The sequence below is a fragment of the Camellia sinensis genome, chromosome 6, assembly GCF_055761805.1.
Source record: "Camellia sinensis isolate YWXY chromosome 6, ASM5576180v1, whole genome shotgun sequence".
Lineage (NCBI taxonomy): Eukaryota > Viridiplantae > Streptophyta > Magnoliopsida > Ericales > Theaceae > Camellia > Camellia sinensis.
In genome coordinates this window covers 201,081,132-201,091,289 of record NC_138966.1, presented here as the reverse complement: position 1 = coordinate 201,091,289, position 10,158 = coordinate 201,081,132, and the positions used below count along the sequence as shown (strand labels likewise).

Sequence of the window (10,158 nt, the reverse complement as noted above, 5' to 3'; positions counted from 1 at the left end):
GCAAGACATAAAAAAAAAAATTGCAACAGGTAATGTACCGTCGCATATAATCTTACTTTTTGCCACGATTTCAAATTTTTCGTCGCAAAAAAATTAACTGTTCCAATTCGTAGCTCCAAATTAGCGTGACTCGAATGGCCTAACATCAAAACGACGTCGTTTTGATATATATATATATTTTTTTTCTTTTTTTTTGCGTTTTTCTACAGATTTTTTTGATGAAGAAGAAGAAGAAAATGAAGAAGAAGAAGAAGGGTCTGTTGCGTTGGGTTTGCAGATCTTGTTCATCATCTTCATCAACATCAACATCAACAAATTGCAACAACATCATCATCATTTTCAACATCATCATCATCTTCATCATCAACAAATTTTTTTTTTTTTTTGATGAACTAATCTTTAGATCCAGATCAACTAAAACAAAAAAAGTTTGAAAGAGGAGATCGGGCCGTCGATCACCGCCACCATCACCGTCATCACCTCTTCTCTTCTCCTCTCTCTCTCTCTCTCTCTCTCCTCTTCTCTTCCCTCTCTGTTTGTGTTCGAAAAAAAAAAAGAAAACACTGCCCAAAACGACGTCGTTTTGGGTAGTTCGGGCCATTCAAGCCGGGCAAAATTCGAGCTCCGAGTCATTTTTCAAAAATTAATTTCGCCACGGTTTTATTTGTCGTCGCAAAAAGCGAACTTTTGTGACGATTTTTAAACCGTCGCAAAAGGTTCCGTGTCATATACCCTCTTTTCTAGTAGTGTTTTATGGAGTAACATTAGTTTGGATAGAGAATGTGAAAATTTTCTTCATAGTGTTAAAAGGATTTTTAAAACAAAAATATAGTATGTAGTATGTTTCTAAGGTTTTAAAAAAAAGTTGGCGGATTTTAAAAGTGCCTTTATGAATCCCACTATAGAAAGTGAGAAGAATAAGAAAGACCTTGTAAATACTCACTATTTTACTTCTTTTAGAAAAGCATGTGATTGTCATCTTTTTTTTTTTTTTGATCAACAAAAAATCTTTATTGATGAACAAAAGAATCATTACATCAAAAAAGGGAAAGAGATGGGTGTAAAAAGTATCATAGCGAGCATACCAATCCTAACTAGGTTGGCACCAATATGACCGCCCAATCCCCTACTAGCACGCACATCAAAAGTTGGTGAGTTACCAACCAAAACCAAACCAGAAACATCAAACAACAAACCGAACAACCCAATAACAGCCCAACAACATAATAAACATCATCCTCCACCAAAATCCTCCGCAAGCAAAGCCTCCACTACTCATCTTCTATCATAGGCACCAGAGCATGACCTGATATATAATTCTGAAGCCAAAACAGCTCTGAACAGCACATAAATCAGCAACCATGACAATGATCTATCAATAGCATCAACTATGACAGAGTGAGCATACCAATCCCAACCATGACAGAGCTGTGCAACAAAACAAAACCAATACTGCAGACAAACATCATCAATACTGCAGCAAACCCAAGTTGACTACTTGCAAAAAACAAACCAGATAACCTATCCCCCGCTGCTATATGCACTCTAGCCAATGAGCACCACAATAAAATGCCCCCTCCATACCCTTCCAGCCACTCCACCAGCAGCTGTCCAAAGTTACACTTAGGCCTCGTTTGGGAACAGGCTAATTTAGTAGCTTTTTGGCTATTTGGCTAAAATATGAGCTCAAAAAAACTAGTATGTTTGGGATGACTTTTTAGCTTTTTACGAAAAGATGTGCAAAAAGTAGAGAGAAAATATAATCTTTGACTTTTTGGTATGGGTTGTTGGCTTTTTGGCTAATTTAGTAACTTTTTGACTTTTTGACTAAAAATGATAGTTCCCAAACGAGACCTTAGTAATACATCTGCCATAAGTTTGAAATAACATCATGCACAAAGTAATGTAAATTCTTCAAACTAGACTTTGCCCATAATGCCACTCTAACTTTCACCAAATTTGAATAAAAACAAAACAATAAGCAACAGACAACCACAAAAACCAGCACATCAACACGGCACTAACACCGACATCCAGCAAAGCCTCTGTTTGCAAAGCCTCCACTACTTGATCATCACCCGATGGATAACTCTGTAGCCCAAAACCAGTTCAATAGCAGCACATGCAACGACAAACATAATTGTGCAGACAAGCAGCACAGACAACCACAGAATTGTGCAGCCAATACACCAGTAACAACCACATTACCCTGAGTAGTTGATCTGTCATAAGTTTAAAATAAAATCATGCTCAAAATATTGCAGATCCTTCATACTAGACTTTACCCATAATGCCACTCTGACTTTCACTAATTCTTCCAAATTCACAAAATTAGGTTAAGCATTATTAAACAAACAATCATTTCTTAATTTCCATAACCAAAGGAACAATTCTCCAAATCATCCTCACTTTCTTTCAGACCTTAAAACCAGCCCACTAACTCATCAAGGACTACATTGATCCAGGACTAGCCCAAGACAAACCCCACCAGCCCACAATCCCATACCACACTTTCCAAATACAACTACAATGCAACAATAGATGATTCTATGACTCCACCTCTGACTTGCAAAATACACAGAGGATGTTTACATTAGGCTTTAACACCCCAATCCTTTGCACAAAGACAGGAGACTTCATCCTACCTCTCCATGCTAACCATGTCATGAATTGAACCTTTGGGGGAGCAATATTATTTCAGATATCCATGACAAATTTGATATTTGTTAAAATCCACCTACTCTCCACCTACTTCACCCACTTAAACCTACTCCACTAAACCTAACCCACTACACCACTACCACTTCACCTACTTCACCCACTTAAACCTACTCCACTAAACCTAACCCACTACACCACTACCACCTCACCTACTCCACTAAACCTAACCCACTACACCATTACCACCTCCACTTCACCTACTCCTTACCTACTACACACTCACCCTCTTCTATATATAGGAATCATGAATCATTGTAATATAAATCAATCAATCAATCAATAATACAATTCTCTCTATTTCTCTATACATCAAATTTAACATGGTATCAGAGCAGGTTTAGAACCTAATATTTTCACTTCCCCGGCGGGCGACAACCTCACCTTAGCTGCCCGCCGGACCTCAACCTAGTCTGCTAAAATTTTCTACACATACCTTCCACAGCCGTACCTCTGCAAGAAGAGAAGCTTCGCTCCATCATTTCCTTCCACGAATCTTCTTCGTGACTTTCGCACTCTCTCTCACTCCCTCACTGTTCGCTGCCAACACCACTCCATCAAGGTTCGCCGCCGACACCACTCCCTCACTGTTGACTACCGACTGGCAGAGCTCGTGCGCCATTTTAGCGAGCAAGGTGGTGTCGCAACCGCAAGACACCACCGTGAAGAGCGGCACGCCGACAACATCACCGCCGTTAACGGCCACCAAACCCTAGATCTCGTCACCAATCGAGAACTCCCTCGGTGGTAGCATCCACCGGAACTCCGATCTCCTCCTCCGCCTCAAAGGCTTTTGGAAGTTCATGCCCATAGTGAATCTTGTAGGACCCTTCGATTCATCAACGAGGGTCGTGCAATTGTCACGGGGTCTCCGGATTGCTCCATTCTTTCGACGGATGTTGAAACAGGATCTGCAATTGCTCGTCTTGAAAGCTCTCATGGGGCTGCTGTCAAATCGAATAATCAGCTTGACGGAGTCAACCATTGCATCTGGAGATGATGAAGGGTGTATTAAGGTTTGGGATACCAGGCAGCGTACTTGCTGCAACTCTTTTGATGTTCATGAAGAATACATTTCAGATATGACTTTGGCATCTGATTCCATAAGACTATTGGGAACAAGTGGAGACGGGACTCTCTCTGTTTGCAATCTTCGGAGCAACAAGGTTCAAACTCGCTCTGAATTTTCTGAAGACGAGCTGCTTTCTGTGTTAATCATGAAGAATGGTCGAAAAGTTATATGTGGGACGCAAACTGGAACTCTTCTATTATATTCATGGGGTTTTTTCAAGGACTGCAGTGACCGCTTTGTCGATCTATCCCCAAACTCTATTGATGCTTTGTTAAAGCTTGATGAAGATAGAGTTATTACTGGATCTGAGAATGGGCTCATTAGCCTGGTAGGCATATTACCCAACAGAATAATACAGCCAATTGCGGAGCATTCAGAATATCCTATCGAGCGTCTTGCATTTTCTCATGATAAAAAGTTTCTGGGCAGTACACCACATGATCCCCTTTCTTTTCTTTTCTTTATTTTCCACTTTCAAACCCTTTATTTTTTTATTCTCTTTGAATTCAGTAATGAATTCTAAGCCAATCTACTTTTTCTTTTCTTTATTTATTTTTTACTTTTTCTCGTCTTTCTCCCATATCCTCATGTTCCTCACCCTCTATTTTCTTATTCTCTTTGATCACCCCCATGTCTGACCAAACACCACTCTTCTTTTATTTCACACTTTTCTTTTATTTTAAGATATATATATCTATATTTTTATTATAATATATTTCTCCTATCCCTCCTTTTATTTTATTTTATTTTATTTTTTCTATCTTTCTTTTTCCACCAATATTTCATTATTATACCACTCGTTAGTGAGCATCACCATTTTTCCATTATCTTATTATTATTTTTTATATTCCACAAAAAAAAAACAAAAAAACAAAAAAAAAAACCCAAAACCATTTACCAATTTGCACAACAAACCATATTTTATTCATCTCAGGGGTTCACCCCGATCCACATTTTACACCACAACCATAAAAAAAAAAAAAAAAAAAAAAAAAAAAAAAAAAAACCACACAAGATTACCATCACCACAACAACAGATTTGTTTTCTTTTCTGCAGACGGCCACCCACCGACCTACTCTGCCGCCGGTCTCTTCTTTTTGCCTCCGTCCTGGGCGGTCCTTGACGGTGTTGCCTCCGTGTTTCCCACTCCACTAGGCACGATCACTCCCCCATACTCCTCCACTGCAGCATATGGCGGACCTCCAAATCGGAACATCACAGTGGCCTTCCGCTTCAGCTCCTTGTTTTCCGCCTTTAGCACACTTATCTCTGCTCGCGCATCCTTATACATGCGTTGGAGCAGAGCCAGTTGGGCGTTTAAATGCTGCACCTCATTTGTCCTACTCTGCAGCCGGTGCGACAAGTTTGTGACTGCCGTCATCGTCTCCACACAGGACTTCAAAGTATACTGATTGGCTTCAATGTCAGTTTGCACTGCCATTTTTTGCTCCACCGACCGCATAGGAAAGTTCAACGGAGCAAACCCTGGGGCGCTTGGTTGAGGTTCACTGGCCCCCGCACCCGTTATCTCTCTTGTTGCCTCGTTAAGGTCTGGAAAGAGAGTGAGCAGACCACGGGAAGACGAAGCCATTTTCTGGACAACAGAGTGTTACAGAGTGTCTCTCTCAGGAATCTCTCTCAGAAAACAAAGTGTTACAGAGTATCTCTCTCAGAAAACGAAGAGTTTTTCAGAGTTTTTCTAGCAGGTTTTTTGTCTCTGCTTCAAAGCCTCAGCCTCCGCTTCAGTTTATAAAGACCCTGACGAAGAGGCAGACACGCGCATCATGCGCCGCTCGGCGCTCGCCGACAACTTGGGCCCGCCTTTTGATGGCACGTCTTTTGATGGCACGTCTTTTTATGGATTGGGCACGCCTTTTGATGACACGCCTTTTTATGGATTGGGCACGCCTTTTGATGGCACGCCTTTTGAAAGATTGGGCACACCTTTTGAGGGTGCGACTTTTTAAGGGTCCGACAAGACTCTGTAAACTGTCCCGACACTGATTCCGGTTAGCTCCTTCAGGGGTCCGACAAGACTCTGTAAACTGTCCCGACATTGATTCCGGTTAGCTCCTTCAAGGGTCCGACAAGACTCCGTAAACTGTCCCGACATTGATTCCGGTTCGCTCCTTCAAAGGGTCCGACAAGACTCTGTAAACTGTCCCGACATTGATTCCGGTTAGTTTCTACAAGGGTCCGGCAAGACTCCGTAAACTGTCACAACAACTGTCACAACAGTGTCTGTTACAACGGTCCGACATGACCCCGTAAACTGTCTGCTACAACGGTCCGACATGACCCCATAAACTGTCTTCTACATCGGTCTGACACCGCCATCCAGTGTCCTCTACACCGTTATGACACCACCATACAGTGTCCTCTACATGGTTATGACACCCCCATACAGTGTCCTCTACAACGTTATGACACCACCATCCAGTGTCTTCACCAATGGTCTGACACGACCATACAGTGTCTCTTATCCTCTTTTATTTTTATGTATTTTCTTGTTTTGTTACTCTCTCCAAACTCAAGTTGGTTAGTTCCTATCCCCCTTGAGTTTGCGGGGGGCTGTTAAAATCCACCTACTCTCCACCTACTTCACCCACTTAAACCTACTCCACTAAACCTAACCCACTACACCACTACCACCTCACCTACTTCACCCACTTAAACCTACTCCACTAAACCTAACCCACTACACCACTACCACCTCACCTACTCCACTAAACCTAACCCACTACACCACTACCACCTCCACTTCACCTACTCCTTACCTACTACACACTCACCCTCTTCTATATATAGGAATCATGAATCATTGTAATATAAATCAATCAATCAATCAATAATACAATTCTCTCTATTTCTCTATACATCAAATTTAACAAGACCCTTTACACGAATCCAACCACTTCCACACAGAGGCTACAGAAAATAATCCAGATGGATGGGCCATCCAAGTGCACTGATCCTCATGATGATTTCTTAAACTTGGTGCAACATGAAGGTACCCATACAAATTAGAAAGATCCTCCTTTTCCCAAGCAAAGAGCTGTCTTCTAAACAAAAAGTTTCAGTCATCACCCTCTGTTTTCCGTTAAAAGAAATCATACACTGAACCATCCGTATCAACTGATAATGAATAAAGTCTAGGAAAAACAAAAGATAGACTCTGATTATTACACCACACATCCACCCAAAAATTTTTCCTAATACCATTCCCAATCACAATCTTGAAATTAGAAAAGAAAAATTCCCTCAAAGAAGGATTCCTTGAAACTAGGGACAGAATATCCTTCCACAAAATAGATACCCCCCCTGACTCCACTGCCAAAGGACTCCATCTGCCACCAAACTGACCATACTTGCTGCACAACACTTATTTCCATAATGCTTTATCTTCAAAGCCATATTTCTACCATCATTTGACTAACAAACACTCATTGAACTCATTGAGCTTCCTCTCACCATGCCCACCTTGGCTTTTATTTTTGCACACCTCCTTCCACTTTACAAGGTGCACTTTTCTCTTCACCTCATCACCACCCCAAAGAAAAGTATATTGTATTCTATCTAATAGTTTGGCAATACCCACTAGCATTTTAAATATAGACAGAAAATATATAGGCAATCCTGATAATATAGACTTAATCAAGGTGAGTCTAGCTGCAAATGATAAGCATTTCCTCTTCCACAGAGCTAGTTTCTTCATGAACTTATCCCCCACTGGCTACCACATTCTCTTACACCTTGGATTTGCACCTAGAGGCAATCCTAAATAATTCAAAGGTAGTTTTTGAGTTAAGCAATTCAACTTTTTTGCAAAGGCCTTCACCAAATCATCCTCAACACCAATTCCATAAACTTTACTTTTATGAAAATTAATCTTCAACCCATACATTATTTCAAAACATCTCAAAATTCGCTTTATTGTTATGATTTCCTCCCAATTTGCTTCACAAAAAATAATAGTGTCGTCAACGAACTGAAGATGAGATAACTTCAGATCACTATGACCCACAACAGCTCCTTTGATCAGCCATATATCTTTTGCTCTTTCCATTAAAATGTTCAAACTCTCTGCCACCAAGTTGAATAGGAAAGGCAATAGGGGATTACCTTGCCTCAAACCTTTATAAGGAGAAAACTCTGAAGTTGGGGACCCATTAACTAACACAGAGACTCTTGTTGCTGAAATACATGTCTTTATCTAATCCACCCTCTTGTCACCAAACCCAAATAGACATCATGGAACACAAGAACCCCCAATTGACGGAATCATATGCCTTTTCGAAATCCAATTTAAGGATGACACCTCTCTGCTTTGTCTTCTTCCACCAGTTTACCACCTCATTAGCTATTAAAATCCCATCAAATATACATCGTCCACTCAAAAAACCTGATTGCACTTCACTAATAATGTCAAAAAGAACCTGCCGCAGTCTTCTTGATAAAACTTTGGCAAGAATTTTATACACTGAGCTTACCAAACTTATTGGCCTGAAGTCAAACAACCCAATGAGACAATCCTTCTTTGGAATGAGTGAAATGAATGAGCTATTGACACCTTTAGCCAGATTCTCATTTACATGAAATTCCTTCATCACCTTAATAACTTCATCTTTCATAATAGACCAACACCTTTGGAAACAAGCGAGGTTGAATCCATCAGGCCCAGGGGCCTTATTCCCATCACACTCCTTCACAGCATCCCAGATCTCTTCGTCTGTAAAGTCTAATTCCAACATACTTGCTGCTTGGGGACTTATTTTAGCACGCACACCAACTAATTTAGGTCTGTCCACCCACTCCTTTGTAAACAGCTTATCAAAAAAATTCACCACTGCCTGTTTAATCAAATCTGGCCTATCCACCAAGGTCCCATTCACTGTCACAAAATCAAGCATATTTCTCCTTTGTCTTCTACTAGCCATAATATGAAAAAACCTCGTATTTTTATCACCATTTTCAACCCATACCAACCTGGATTTTTGAAGCCACATACTCTCTTTTTTCCTCTTCAAGTCCCATACTAAACTCTGAACCTCTCTTCTGTGACATTTTTCAAACTCCTGTGAGTCTCTAACTTCAACTTTTATATCCCACTCATGTAATTCATCCTCAACTTTTTTCAATTTTTCCTCCACATGTCCAAAGACTTCACTATTCCACTTCCTTAGATTTATAAGGTCTTTCATATCTGGATTCACAAATAAGACAATTATAAGTTTATTAAAAAAATGTTAGAGACCCCTAATAAACTACAAACTAAAAGCCTTTTAAAACTTTGGTCAGTAGTAAGATGTGAAATCATTAAAGCTAAAATTATGATGAAGTGAAGAGATGGAGTCGTTGGCAAGCAATCGGGTTTCCTGAAACCAACACTCTTTCTTCTTACTGCTCTTGAGCTTAATTTTCATTTATGATAGTGAATAAAGGGTGCTTCAAAGGAATTTAAATAGGTCCATTGTGACTTAACTGTGTTTGAAACTAAAACTTCATTGTGAATGAGGTCATGGAAAAAGAAATGGTGGAATTAAACAATTTGAGGTTTCTTAATGACACTTGTGTTTTTTATCATCATTTGTGGTCACTTCACTACCATTACATTTAGTCACCCCTATCTCAATGATTAAGTTTCTGTACTATAATGTTATATGAATCACAACAAAACTATTAAATTCCTAAGAAATTCTAGATGCACCTTAATTGAATCATCGTTTGATTTCCAAGAATAAGTTTTGGGGTGTGTTATTCACGCTCCTCATTTGCATAAATACATTCCACTTCTTGTCTTCATTATACAATATTATAACGAAACTTTTTCATTTTATAAGACCTTCATATCCTTCTATTCAAATATCTCATACATATTTTCATTTTACAAAAGGACTTTATTGTATATTTGTATAATAAAAATAAAGAACGGAGTGTATTTGTGCAAAAGGAAATGTGAATAAGTAATAACACCTTCCTAAGTTTTTTTGTACAAAATTATGTGGTTAATTCCATATTAATACAATCAACAAACTCGAGCCACATCTAAACAGTGCCGTTATGGCTTAGGTGTAGTTGAACAGAAAAAACATAAGATAGGCCTAAGATTAGCTTGTCAAGGCCTGCTGCAGCAATCAGGACCAAATTATATGTTGTTCTTCGTTCAAAAAAAATTATATGTTCTCACTCACAAATCTTATGAACAAATCTTACTAATGTATGCACAGAAGGTACTTCAGAAAAGAATCAGCAATATTGCATTATTTTCAAGTCTGCCACTTATATGTCCAGTCAGTAAGTTGTGTTTGTAAGGTTTTTTTAGTGAGATTAACATCTTTCTTAAGTCCTATATTTTCTGATAAATTAT

General features: G+C 39.4%; 1 pseudogene across 1 annotated transcript; it reads left to right on the top strand.

Annotated features, from left to right (window-relative positions):
• The first annotated feature begins 2,081 nt into the window (after positions 1 to 2,081).
• LOC145793998 (WD repeat-containing protein 55 pseudogene) lies at positions 2,082 to 4,496 on the top strand (annotated as a pseudogene). Its single transcript, XR_014333970.1, has 3 exons — positions 2,082 to 2,192; positions 3,164 to 3,331; positions 3,470 to 4,496. The product of XR_014333970.1 is annotated as a WD repeat-containing protein 55 pseudogene (transcript).
• The last annotated feature ends 5,662 nt before the right edge of the window (positions 4,497 to 10,158 follow it).